Here is a 14,215-nt window from a genome sequence, read left to right on the forward strand (position 1 = left end):
CGTCGGTGACGAGATTTGCGCTCGGGAATGAGGAATTCGCCGGCGGCGATGGCGTGCTTGGACGTGAGCAGGGGAAATGGAGAAGGAGGGGTGCGGCTGGAGCTTTGTAGGCGGGCGGCTGCGGCGTACAAGGAAGGGGAGCGGGCGCTGGCGGAGTCGGTCGCCTTCCTTGCTTGCGCGGGGGACCGACGAGTTGCCGTCTGGGGCAGCGCCATTACCGGGGCAAGGAAAGGAGAGAGGGGCGTCGGGGAAGAAGGAAAGGGAGAGGAGGCGCTGACATGCGGGGTCCGTGAGATAGTGAGGGGGAAGGGGCGGCGTGCGGGCGCTGAAAGCCGAGCAGGCCGGTGCGGAGCAGCAGCTGGCGGGCCGCGTTGGTGGGCTGCCGAGCAGATCAGGCCGAGCGGACGGGGCGCCAGCTGGGCCACGCGGTGGAGCTGGGCCGCGCGGGCGACGACGTGCGAGCTGGGCCGCCGGGAAGCAGGCCGAAGCCGGGAAAGGGAAGGGAGAAGAGGGCTGGGCCAAGTCTAGAGTTGGGCTGAAAATGAGAAAAGGAATATTTTTCAAATACAAATCCTTTTTTCTATTTCCAAATTCAAAACAAATTTAATATGAACCAAATCATGTATAAATATGATTTGAAATACACTTTTTAATTCAAACACAAATGAACTAATATTGGGTAAGTTTTCTGAAAATAACTTTTTAAGTTCTTACATTTTCCAATTCCTTTTCTTTTTCTAATCTTCCAATTCCAAGCTAAATTCAAATCCAATTCAAGTATGGTTTCAAAAATACTTTCCCATTTAATAAAAATGGTCAATTCCATTAGGTTTTCCAAGATAAACTTTACAACTTTTAAAAATACTTTTATTTTTCTAATTTTCTTTTCTTTCTTTTCTTTTATTTCAAAGCCATTTTCAAACTCTTTTCAAAAACATTCCAATTTACTTTGGAGTTCTGGATCAACATCATTCATCACAATAAATAAGATGCAACAGCATGTATGCTCACACATGTTACTACCTTATAATGTATTTTAAATTAATGAAAAATTTTATTTTCCTATATTTCATGTGCACAAAAATTCATAAATAAATCATTTTAGCTCTATTTTAAAAGAGGTAAATTTTAGGGTGTTACAGAGCCGATAACTTGACCTTGATCTAGTTCATGCAGTGGGGGTTGACCGGATCGATGTAGCCATACTTGAACTAGGCAAGAATCAATAACTAACTTATACTAGAGTCGCAGTGGAGGTCGACTGGATCGATGCAGGCGTACGAATAGAGGTATAAGCCATAACGGTACTTACAATAGGTAGTGGAGGTCGACCGGATTGATGCAGACATACTTGCTGAAGAACTCGCCGAGATCTACTCTACTCGTACTCCTAAGAGGTGGTTGGAGCCAAAAAAGTAAATGACTTGTATATTGGATTGATTGTGTGCCTACAATAGCCGGGGTTTGGTATTTATATCCGGAGCCTAAAAGTGAATCCTACTAGAGTACAACTCAGTACAATTTTTGGTATGAAGAAAATATTCCTACTTTAAGATAACTTGGACTCTAATCTTTCCCCTTTTGTAGAGTCTGATATGTATATTCTCGATGCCAATCATATCTCATCATCGTTATCTGCTGACATTATTCAGAGAGAACCGATCCCAGTGTCGCATTCGACCCGGCAGATATCAATCCTTACTCAATCGACTCCTTGATTGGCACAATCTTAGAAGCCTGTGATTTCCCACGCTCTTCTCCTAAATTTTGGTGTAAACAGGTGTCACACCCGATTTTAAGGACAAATTGGGTTGCATAGTCTTATGTGCGCCCAGGGATCAGTCACACACATAAGCCGATAAATTACAATAATATCAAGAGACAATGCTTTATTATATCACGAAAATATACTCATATTTAATACTTACATCAGAGCATCATGGAATAGTAGCTAATCTTCAGGCTCCATCTTTCACAGGGATGGCTGACTGGGGGTATCATATGCCTAGCACTTCTATCAGTCTTCTGGGAACTCATCCGTAACTCCATCAATCTTTGGAGCAACTTTTCTAAAGTCTAGGGGTGTGGGGAAATAGCAAGGGTGAGCACATGTCGTACTCAGCAAATATAATATGGGGTTCATGAGGCTCAAAAGGTTTGACACAGGTTTAATAGCATTTAGCTTTTAGTTGTCACAATTTTAGCATATGAATAGCATCAAGTTGTCATAATCCCATAGTAAACACATGATCAGTGTAAACATAATTAATGAATAGCATATACAAATAATTAATAGTGATCTATTCCATAAGGATCCAAGGCCGCTCGTGACCGTGAGTATGGCTGATATACTAGTTTTACACTCTCTAGAGGTTGTACACTTTCACTATGAGTCGTGATACCCATATGCCTGAGTTTATAACTCCCAAAACACTTCCAAGGTGAGCAGGCAGTGTTCACTATGAAGCCTTTCAAAGGTTCATCTAACGAGTTAGGGCCATTAGATTCACTCGACAAACAGATATAGGAACCCCTATCGAATGACATAATTCCATCACGGCTATACATATAAGAGTAGAGGTTATCCTATACTCGATTCATCAAGCCATTCTTACGCCATAAAGGTAACCTCTAACAAGCTAGAAAAAGTCCTCATATTGAGCTAAAGCCAGAGCCATGTAGCCCTCATAGCTGTACTGTAAGTCTCGAATGTTCGCTTACAGATAAGTCCTTAGGGAGAGGAATCTGAAGCGTGCATATCCCATAGGAGTCAAGGCATAAGTACAATTCTAGAAAATCCCTATCAAGGTAACACATGCAATATGAATTAAATGTATTAAAGTTGATAGAAAACAAGGATGATCCCATGCTATACTTGTCTTTTACACTTGCTTTCCACTCAAGGCAACTGCTCATAGAAATTCTTTAGTCCTCTCTTTTGTAGCTTCTGGCCTCCAGCACTTACGGACAACTCTTCTTCTACTCACAGATCGGAGCAACCAAGCATACCAATATAGAAGCAAACAAATAGAGACAACTAAAAGCAGTACACCACATGAGACAAAACAACATACTAAAGAGAGCTCATTACGACAGTCGAGAGAACGCAAGAAATGTAACGGAACTATCATAAAGAAGAAATGACTACAGAATAGTTTTATACATTACAAAAGGAACATCTACGAGCTTGATTCATGTTAATTAAAAAAACTATGTGAGTAGTATCAACTCAGGTTACTTAGAACATATTTAGTTTCAAAAGTTGAGTTAAAGCTAATTATATTTTATTTATAAAAATATCTCATATCATTTAAGTCATTTAACTGGAAAGATTAAAGGACATGTGACAAAAATTAAACAAAAGCATCATGTTTTGAAGTTGAACTCAGCATGTTATAAATTAAAAAGGTATTAATGTCGATATTAATCATATTGATAGTGATTTATGAAAGACCGCTGTATTCACCTAAGTGGCTTTTAATTATAAACCCACTTGCATAACCATTAAATAAATTAACATTTAACTTATAAAATTCTGAGATATGAGACATGTTAAACGTCACTGCTAACACGTAGCATTGGTCGGCACAGACACAACGTCATAAGCAACAACTAGAACAGAGCTACGGTTAAAAGAAAAGACTACCTGGAGTTTTATATTACCAACGAAAAGAAAAGACTACATGCTTGATTTATTTTAATTGAGCAAAACCAAGTGAAACATATTAATTTAGATTAGATAAAATATATTTTAATTCTAAAAGCCAGGTTAGACTAATCATATTTGATTCATAAACATGCATGTATCATTTAATCTAATTAAACTTTAAATTTACAAAAGGAAAAGTGCATGTGAAAACACTAAATGAGTTTAAACTAAGTATAATTAAAACACATTTAAGTTTACAATTAATCATGTTAACTTTTATGTACCAAATATAGAAGTTTAACACCTACATTGCTTTTTAATTAGAAACTAGTTGCATGTGTATTCATCAATTTAGTATTTAACAATATATTGAAAAACATGTGATACGGTAAACGTCGCTACTAACTTATAGATCACGTCAAAACAAATCTAACACAACTTAAACAAAATAAAACGGAACTAAAACAAAGAAACACAAAGATATTATGAACCAGTGGCAATTCTATAATTATCTCGTCTTCTTCCTCCGTCCATCTCACGTGACCTTTCAATAGGAACAAGAGGGAGGGAGCTTGGTTGGAGGGGGCTGGGGGAGGCTGACTGATGGTGGCACAGGCGAGACGTTGGAAACAACGTAGAAGAGAAAGGAGGGAAAATCTAATTTACTACCTTAGGAATTCCCAAACTAGGGGCTCTCCTTACGGTAGTTCTGGTGTGCTTTGACCAAGAGGCTGGTACAAATATATAGGGAGGAGAACTCCTCACATCTATATCAACTAGGAATATATTACTAATTAATGTTGCACCCTCCACCTTTACTAATGGGTCTAAATAATCATTAAAGCCCATTAGTTAATAAATGCATTGGCCTTTGAGATTTATTAGGATTATTGCACATGTGCTTTGAGGGTTGGTGGGAAAATGAGATATTTTATTATTTTCGGAATTAATTAATTTTGGGATTAAAATAATTCCAGAAAAGTCCAGAATTGATATTTAAGCCACGAAAAATACTCCAAAAGCTCCAAAAATTTAGGGAAAATTCTCAGGGACATTTTACAACATACAACATGAGGAACCTAAATAAAGTATTTAGAGCTCATGAAAAGATATTTTAGAGCATCTAAAAATTAGATTATGCTCGCCGAAAAATAGGAAAAGGTTCCCGAAAAAGCCAAAAAAATCCTAGGAATTTTTGAGATATAGGTTAATGAATGAGAAACTCAAAGGAATGATTTATAGCAAATGAAGAGGATCTTGGAAAATTATGAATGAAAAGATAGCTTAATGACTGAGAAACTCAAAGGAATGATTTAAAGTAGGAATTTGATTATAGAAAAAGATAGAGATGAGCCGGAGATAGATAAATGACTTACCGAACGTGTTTTAAAATTTTACTCACTCATTACACCAAGTCACACAACAAGCAAACATCACATCAAGCAAAACCCATCAAATTAATTTGGAAAAGATTGAAAATTCATTTTTTTATAACTAAATTTGCACTACCTTAAACTAAACTTGGGAAATTTTATATCAACGCTGAAATTATTTATTTTATTTAGTGTTTTCTATGCGACAAGGGGTTAAGCCAAAAAGGCTCAATGTGTAGGGCCATGCCTAGGCTGCTCTCTTCAGGCGCATTAAACAAGATGGTCTAGCCTGCAAATGTGGTAGGTCTGGTGCTAGCCCAGTAGCTGGGGAGGCCTCCTAAAAGGTCCTCCTAACCCTCGCTTCCTAACCCTAATTTCATTCCCTCCCCTCTTGTAGTTCATGCAGGCACTATACTCGCTCCTCTCGGCTCTCGTAGTCTTGCCTCTCACCTTCATTGCCGCCTCTCACCCTCTCCTCATCGTCCAACCTATCTCTAGCGACCTCTCTACCACTGGATCTTGAGCCCCTCCCAAATATCTATATGTTTTGTCCTCTCACCTCTCATATGTCATATGTGAACCCTGTGAGGTCATCTCCACCTCTCGTTGCCTCTCATATATTGTCATACAAACACATTGCTCGCCGTCCATTAGAGTCTTATCATAGCCCAGTCATCTTCTCTGACTCTAGGCTCTGACTATTGTAGGTTTAAATAATCATAATGCTAACCCTAACCCTAATCTACTATGTTCAATCGATCTGAGATCTCCTAGTTGTCTCCTCTCCTCTATCCTCTAATCTATTGTGTTCTTGTATATCATTGAGGTACACAGAGCTACTGAGAAGATGATAAGGTCTGGACGTTGCCATGGAGGATGATGAAATTGTCTATCTTACCACTGACAATGAAGACCTCTTGCGGCTAGGATGGCCCTAGAGGATGATGGCAACATGGGTGAGGATGTTGTTGCCTTGTTTGGTAGTAGTGTTGCTCCGACAAATCTTGATGCAATGGACGATGGTGTTGGTGGGGCTAGGGGTCAGGGTCGGGGACATCAATCACTCTAATAGCACCGATGCATGCTCGTTGGCCAACAAGCGTCCCAAATCAGGTGTCTGGCTTGACTTCAATGAGGTCTTTGAGACTATGGACTATAAACTATTCGATCTACTACAATTTGAAAGTTTAGTAAGTCAAAATTGTCTGCTTGTTCTAGTTCTAGTACTTGCCATTTTCTTAGGCGTCATAAATCATGTAGGAAGAAGGCTAGCCAAGCTACAAAGGTTTAGTCTAGGTTTACATTCAATCTTGGTGGTTCTATTCATAATTGGAATTACAAACCTGATGTTGCTTGTTAGAAGTTGTGTCGCTTATTTGCTAGGCTTGATCTTCCTTTTGAAATAGGTGAGGCAAAGGCATTTGAGGAGTACATCCTCATTTTGCTAAAGTATCCAAGGCATTTGAGGAGTACATCCTCATTTTGCTAAAGTATCTAGGCATACCACAACTAGAGATTTGGTTAAGTTGATGAATGAACACTATGATAATATTAATGATTATGTGTTGTCTGGTGTTTCTTCTATTGCTTTAGCTTTAGATATTTGGTCTAGTAATGCTAAGGAGGATTACATTACTGTTGTTGCTCATTTTATCATTGCTAGATAGGAAATATTGAAGAGAGTGATAGGTCTTAGGCTAATTGAGTCTCTCCTTCCGATGTCAACATTGTTGAACATATTGTTGTAGTAGTTGAGAAATATCATTTGACTGATAAGGTTTTCTATCTCACTCTAGACAATGCTTCTTCCAAAACATCAGACATGAACATTTTGGCACCTATGTTTGCTGGTTACTTGGGGTATGATCCTGATCCTATTCTTTTTTATCCTTAGAGGCCCCATAGATATAATCTTCTGTGCCATTGTGCTTGTCATATCATTAATCTTATTATGAAATCTAGCTTGATGAGGTTGAAGCCTTACACTAAGGCTTTTACAACTACAACTAATTTCTTAAAATTCTATCAACACTGAAGGGACCATGATACCTATCGATAGAATATCATCGGCAGTCCTTCGAGGGGTATCCCACAAAGGTAGATTGATCGGCAGAGATACGTGTAATCAAGAACAAGAAGGCAATAGAGACACACGAGTTAGACAGGTTCAGGCTATCAGTATGACATAATACCCTACTCCTATGGTCTGTTAGATTATATTAGCTATCGTATGATATTGCATGAGTTTGGAGGGGGCCCTGCCTGCCTTATATAGTCCGGGGCAGGGTTACAAGTCGGTTAGATCTAGGAGATAACTAGAAAGTAATAACAGATTACAGAAATCATGGGATCATACGTATCCTAATAGATCTCATAGTATCTTCAGGATATCTTCCTGGTGTCTTGCAGGAGGCGCCGAGCAGCGTCGTGCCCCGCAAGGCTTCGTCTTATGGGCTAGGCCACCCCTGGGGGCACAACCCATGTGGTCTACCATGGGTATCTAGGGTCATGCCCCCATAGCTAGTCCTGAGCTCCTTGTATCCGTTGTGCAACGCCGTCTTGAGCTTGTCCGAGCAGGTGCGAACAAAGCCGAACAGTTAAACTCATGGTCCGACCACCGTGATGAGTTGCCAAGCAGTTGTGAGCCATCGTAGAGTAGCGTGAACCATCGCCGAGCAGCGTGACCCAAGTACGGCTTAACATAAGGATGTAAGGAGCTCAAGTTCAGAATCAAAAATTTCTTCGCAGTGGACCAAGTGTGCCCACTTAGAGTCCGACCACAAGAAAGGGAGATAATCTTCTTCAGCTTCAAGAGGCGCAGAGTCTTCTAGATTAAAGCAAACACACTCACCGCAAGGTGAAGTGTGCCCACTTAGTCCCTGAGCCTAACAGTAGGTGACGTAGTCACGTGGTGCCAGGGTCCAAAGTAGGAGAAAAGTAGAAGACTAGCCGAGCAAGCAGCTAGTCCCTAGGCGTAGCCCCGAAATGAGAAAAGCACATTCACCGCTAGGTGAAGTGTGCCCACTTAGTCCCCGAGCCTGTCAGTAGGTGACGTAGTCATGTGGTGCTAGGGTTAGAAATAATAGTCATCAGAAGAAATTCCCCAGCATGGTGAGGATCCAAGTCGTATTGCTGACGTAGTCCCCAAGCCAAAAGAGGAAATCTTGGACAAAACAAACCATGGAGAAAAAACCAGAGTAATGGCTATACAGTAGTAATTACTGAGCCATAACAGATGACAGAGAAGTCGGTGAATATTCGGTGAGCAGCAACAACTTGCGGCGATAAATAGGCGATACGGGTTGTAGTTGCGAAAAAGCCTAGGTAATGGCCCACCTTGCTATTGCAGAGAATTCGGAGAGGCACAAATCATGGAGCGGTTTCCCAAAGACCCTCGAATGTGAAAGATGGGGGGAGTGCTTTATAATTATGCCGCCGCACCCCGTGCTCCCACCTTTGCCACTTTGCCATTTCATCTTCCTCCTCATCCCTCATGCTTCCAAATTCACATCCACTCGTGCTTCCGCCGCCAATCCCTGACCAGATCTAAGAAATGGCACTGAAGAAGGGAGCTATGAAGCCAAAGAAGGCGGCCACCATAGCCAGCCATGACAAGGAATGGGTGCCATCGAGGATGGGAGAGGCGAAGATCAATAGGATGGTGGAGGCGGGTGTTCTTTCTGACCGAGTCACTGCCGGATGATGGCCAGCCAACGGTGAGCCCTTCCCAATGCCTCATACTGATGAAGTAGTGGTGTTTGAGGATTATTTCTAGTGTGGGTTGGGATTTCCTATTCATCCTTTCCTGAGGGATTTGTTGGAGTTCTAGGTAATTAGTCTGTGCAATCTCCACCCAAACACTATCTTGCACATCTCAATCTTTATCCACTTCTGCGAAGCATATCTAGGGGTTCTTCCGCACTTCAACCTCTTCAGACACCTGTTCTAGCTGAAGAGGAAAGGCGGTGGCGGTTCCAAGGTGGTCGGTGGCATATATCTCCAACTCTAGAATGGGATGGCGAGTGAGTGCATCACTGTACCACTGATTACTTCTCTAAAGGGGTGGAACGCCAGGTGGTTCTACATGAAGCAGAGCCATCCTACAATTTGTTGTGACGTCGACCACATCCCGGAGAGCCAAAAGAGCTGGTCAGAGAAGCTGAGTAGTGCAGACATGGAGCAAGTGAGGGAGCTCCTCGACCTGATAAAAGGCATGGAGATTAACGACGGACTGGTGGCGGCGAGCTTCATAGTGCGCCACGTCTAGCCCTGCAAGGAGAGGGCCCACCTAGGCTTTGACTTCAAGGGCGACAACGACGGCACCTGGGAGAGAATGGGGAGGCTAAGGAGGGATGATGTGCTAGAGCGGGCCACAGAGCTATTTGCTCCAAATGCGTCGTTCAGCATGTCAAGGCAGACTAGGGCCTTCAACTGTACAAATCCACCTCCTCAGGTAACCATCCTGATTGTTTTGTTCGTGATGCTTTTTATCCATGATTATTGTCGAGCAGTGAACTAATTCACTTATGCAAAGATCCATTCGTAGAAGAGAGTGGTGTACTTCTTGGGCGTGCCAAGGGGCGATTGGCCGTGGGCAGTAGATGCCCGGCCACCGGCTCGACCTAAAGAAGAAGCGGCCAGCGCCTCATCGGAATCCGAAGGCATAGACGTTGGTCGGACAAAGAGTACCCCCTAGTGTCGGAGAAAGTCTGGGGGGAAGAGGGCAGCGATAGATGAGTTGTCTCAGAAGAAGAGGAAGACAGCAGGTGCCGCCCCCCATAAACTGGGCGGCATCTCGCTTGGCGGTGACCGGACCACTCGAACTCAAAGTGCGGCGATGTTCGAGTGGTCGGATGATGACGGGGCTCCCATAGCTCCTCCTCCAAGCACTAAAGCGCCTCTACGTAGCTCGTGCATGGAGGTGCAACTGAAGGGAGGGGAGAAAGTCCCTGAGCAGCAGGTGACGAGAATCCTCGAGCAGCAAGCGATGGGAATCCTCGAGCCACAAACGACGGGTGTCCTGGAGCGACAGGAGGAGGTGAGGACGGCGGCGGAGGCCGCGAGACCTCCATCCCAGGGCACGCAAGTCGACCCCAGGGCCACGCTTGGGGGCTCTAGAAGGCAGCACTGGTTTAGAAAAGTATACCAACAGGCCGACACGTAAGTGTCCTTGCCTTGGAGTTATTTTGTTGTTGGATTCCTTGTCGTGGTGGTGACTGATGAGCTAATCTGATGTAGAGCAAAGCATACGAAGGATCTAACCCTACCCGTCCAGACTAACGAGCAACCGGGGGCTAGTCCTGGGGCGGAGGTAATGCTAGCTGACCCCGTCCTGGAGTCCCTGGGTGCTCTGCAGCTTGCCCTTGGTGGCGGTGAACGGTTGGCGGCGACGACAGGTGGGCCGGCGGCGAAGCCCATGGCAACGGCAGAAGCCACCGGGTCTTCAGAGGTGGCAGCTGGAGTTGCCAACACCACGTCGGAGTCTATGGCGGATATGCCAGAGGTGCCAGAAGAGCAGACGGTGCTCCCTGAGGTGTCGGAGGACGTGGTCGGACACACTATCCGGCCACTGAGCCCCCTAGTGGTGCCTCCAGCTACGACGGAGGAGGACGAGGTGGAAGAGATCGAATGTGAGGAATCTCAACCCCAAGTTGTTCGAATCCTCCACAAGCGCGGTGATGAGGTGCTGGTTGTTGAGGAGGAGGACACCACCAGGGAGCTTAGGAGACTAGAATCCACCCTTTCAACAGTGATGAAGTAGATTAAGGTCAGTACTACAGTGCTCGTCTTTGATGTTGGAGATTGTTCTTCTTCATAATCTTGGCGCTTTTGTAGGGGATAACTCGGACTCCCGAACAATGGCGCCAGCTGATCAAGAGGATGGAGCCCCTCATCGAAGAGAATGAAAAACTCAAGGAGGCGATGAAGCTTATGGAGAAGAACATCTAGAGGGCCCAGCGCAAGCGAGACCTTGCTGAGTCCAACGCACGGGACCTAGAATACCAGAAGGGCATCCTATCCGAGCAGCTGGCGACCGTGTCCGAGCAGCTATGGGGCAAGTCCGAGCAGTTGGCCACTGTCTTCGAGCAGCTGACGAGTGCTTCTAAGCAACTGGAGCGGAAGTTCAAGCAGCTCAGAAGCATCTCCGAGCAGAAAGCAGGTATGGTGTATCGGCAAATGTGCTTTGCATTATTGAACAGTCATATTGTGGCTGACAAATGTTGTGCTTGTAGAGCAATATGCGGAGCTCAGCCAGCTGCACCAAGCCATCGAGCAACTCCGAGGGGAGAAGGCAAAGGAGTTAGGGCGAGCGGAGAAGCTGACCGAGGAGCTAAAAGGTGAGTACTTCATGGTTGGAGTTACTACTGGAGTAATTTCTTGGCTTGATGGATCCTTGTGATGCCTGCAGACTATCATCGGAGGGTTAAGGCACAGTTCGATGTGCTGGAGCAGGAGGCCAGGACCTAGAGGGACAAGTTCGACACCATAGTTGCCAAAGTCAAACCGGTGCTTGACTGCGTCAACCTGGAGGTGGCTCCTCAGCCCGACGGTAGGCCGCCACGTCTGGACACCATCATCAAAAGGTGCAAGGTGGCATGGGAGAACTTCAAGAGCTTCAGCTGTGATGCCATCATCACCGCCGTTACACACGCCGTGGTGGTGGTCCGGTCCCATTACCCTACCATTGACCTTCAAGCGATAGGGGCCGGATTCACCGAAAGAATGGGCGCGACGGAGCACCAGCAGCTGGAAGATGAGGTGGAAGACACGGCGAAGAAGCTGGCCAGCGACATCGACCTATTCGGCGAGATGGACGGCGATGGTGAAGCTCGATGATCTGCTTGGAGGAAAGTCTATAATAACTGGAGAGAGTAGTTAAAACATGCAAAGGCACAGACAGACATTTGTATGTAGAAATGCTATAAAGTGACATGTGCATGGCTATGCAATTTGCCAGTTTTCGTTGAAGAATCGTTGTAGTGTTAAACCTAACACGATTATACGTAGTATAAGTAGCGTCCGAGCAATTAGTTTGTTACTGAACTCTTTGGCCTTGGCTAGCCCATAGTCCATAACGTCGAGCGCGGAGCTCGTGCACGTGTAGGAGGAACGGGCGTGACCAAGGAACCGTAGCCGACCACCCATAATGCAGAGCGCGGAGCCCGTAGCACGTGTAGGGAGAGATCAGAGAGTGGGTCTTCTCCATAGAGAATAGATCGGAACGTGTGTTGCTCGGCGGTTGACGAATTAACTTGGAGATATACGTAATATAAGTGGCATCCGAGCAGTTAGTTCTTTACTGAACTCTTGGCCTTGGCTAGCCCATAGTCTATAATGTCGAGCGTGGAGCCCGTGCACGTGTAGGAGGAACAGGCGTGATCAAGGAACCACAGCCGACCACCCATAACGTAGAGCGCGGAGCCCATATCACGTGTAGGGAGAGATCGGAGACTGGGTCTTCTCCATAGAGCACAGAACAAAAAGTATGCTGCTCGGTGATCGGAGAAACCTTTCGGAGATGTGGAAAAACGCGGCGGAGTGTTTATGGCAATCACATATATGGAGAAACATGGCGGAGCATTTATGGTGATCTCATATTTGACGGAGATGCATCGGTCTTCGCAGAAGTCCCAAAAATGATGGTCAATAAATGTAGTTCCGAGATCGGTGATAATGCTGTTCGGGAGACCGAATCTGTGGATTGTATCTTCAAAGAGCTCGACTGCTTTCTTTGAAGTGGCCGAAACAAGCGGTTTGTATTCGATTCACTTAGAGAACTTGTCAATGGCGACGTACACGTACCGGAAACCACCTAGCGCTGGCTTGAAGGGCCCGATCATATCCAGTCCCCAGCATGCGAAGGGCCAAGAAGCTGGGATGGTCTGCAGCTCTTGTGCCGGCACATGTATTTGCTTGGCGAAAAATTGGCATCATTCACAATGTCGGACGAGGTCTTCAGCGTCGGCGATGGCCGTGGGCCAATAAAAACCAGCTTAAAAACCAGATGGCAAGAGTTATGCAAACCTCACTAAACACTAAGCCTAAGCCTATAGCAAGCGAAAAATGCAACGTCTAACTAACCTGAGCATTTCACAAAGCACTAACACAAATCACCTAAATATTCCTTAAGAACTTTAGTGGTTAGAGATGAACCTCAACTCAATAAAAGTTTTCCTCAACTCCTACACCATTTTAATGGCCAGCCAAAGGGCTATATATAGCCTCCCCTTCAAATATAGCCATTGATATTTGAAGGGGGAGGCTATATATAGCATTCCCCTTCAAATATAGCCATTGATATGCGTGAGAAGCTCAAGAGCGGCACACTGACATCTCTAGACTTTTTTCTCATGAGAAGCTAGTCATAACTGAAAACAAATATGGTCATATCATGGCTGACAATGGTGTCGTAGAGTGGTATCATATCAACATATCACCATTGGGTTTTTTTTTTTTGAGTGGAACATATCGCCATTGGTGGGTTCACAATTTCTTGGGAAGACTTGAGGTGCAAAAGGATGTTGGCGCAATGATGGGCCAGCCAGTGGCTACTTGAAGCGCTAGTGGGCGAGCAAAACAACATTGCAATAACAAAATTTTACAGAAATAGGCAACTAAAAATTCACAATAAAATGTACAGTATGATCTCAAATTTTAATTTGGAAGAAAGCTAAGGAATTCAATAATTTGTGAGAGGCTTGGACGAGTTTTATCAAGGAATGGAGTTTATAGCAAAATAAAAATGAAGGCTACCTAGCTATTGTCTTGATTTGACATTACGAGTAATTGCACAACTATGAGATAGGAATGGAGAAAAAGATATGAGAGAGACGACAATAGCTTTTTTCCAAGAAATAGATTAACAATAGCCACATGGATCCATACAATAAAAAAAATATCTGCAAAAGTGAGTTCAAGTAAGATGAATCCAAATGTTATAATAAAAACTAATTTTACGCAGGCTACCTTGCAAGTTACTAATTTTCTTTTTAAGAACCTTGCTAGTGTATGATGAGAAATCTCGTTTACCCATATGGAAATTTGGACCAAGTCCCTTTCTGTTGTTGCAACAATGAAAACGAAAAGAAACTGACCAGGCCAAACTTCAAAAGAAGCGTGGCACATTAACATCAAGGCCAAACTTCAAAAGAAGCGTGGCACATTAACATCAAGCCTTAGCCCTTAGCCAACA

The sequence above is a fragment of the Miscanthus floridulus genome, chromosome 18, assembly GCF_019320115.1.
Source record: "Miscanthus floridulus cultivar M001 chromosome 18, ASM1932011v1, whole genome shotgun sequence".
In the NCBI taxonomy this organism is placed as follows: domain Eukaryota; kingdom Viridiplantae; phylum Streptophyta; class Magnoliopsida; order Poales; family Poaceae; genus Miscanthus; species Miscanthus floridulus.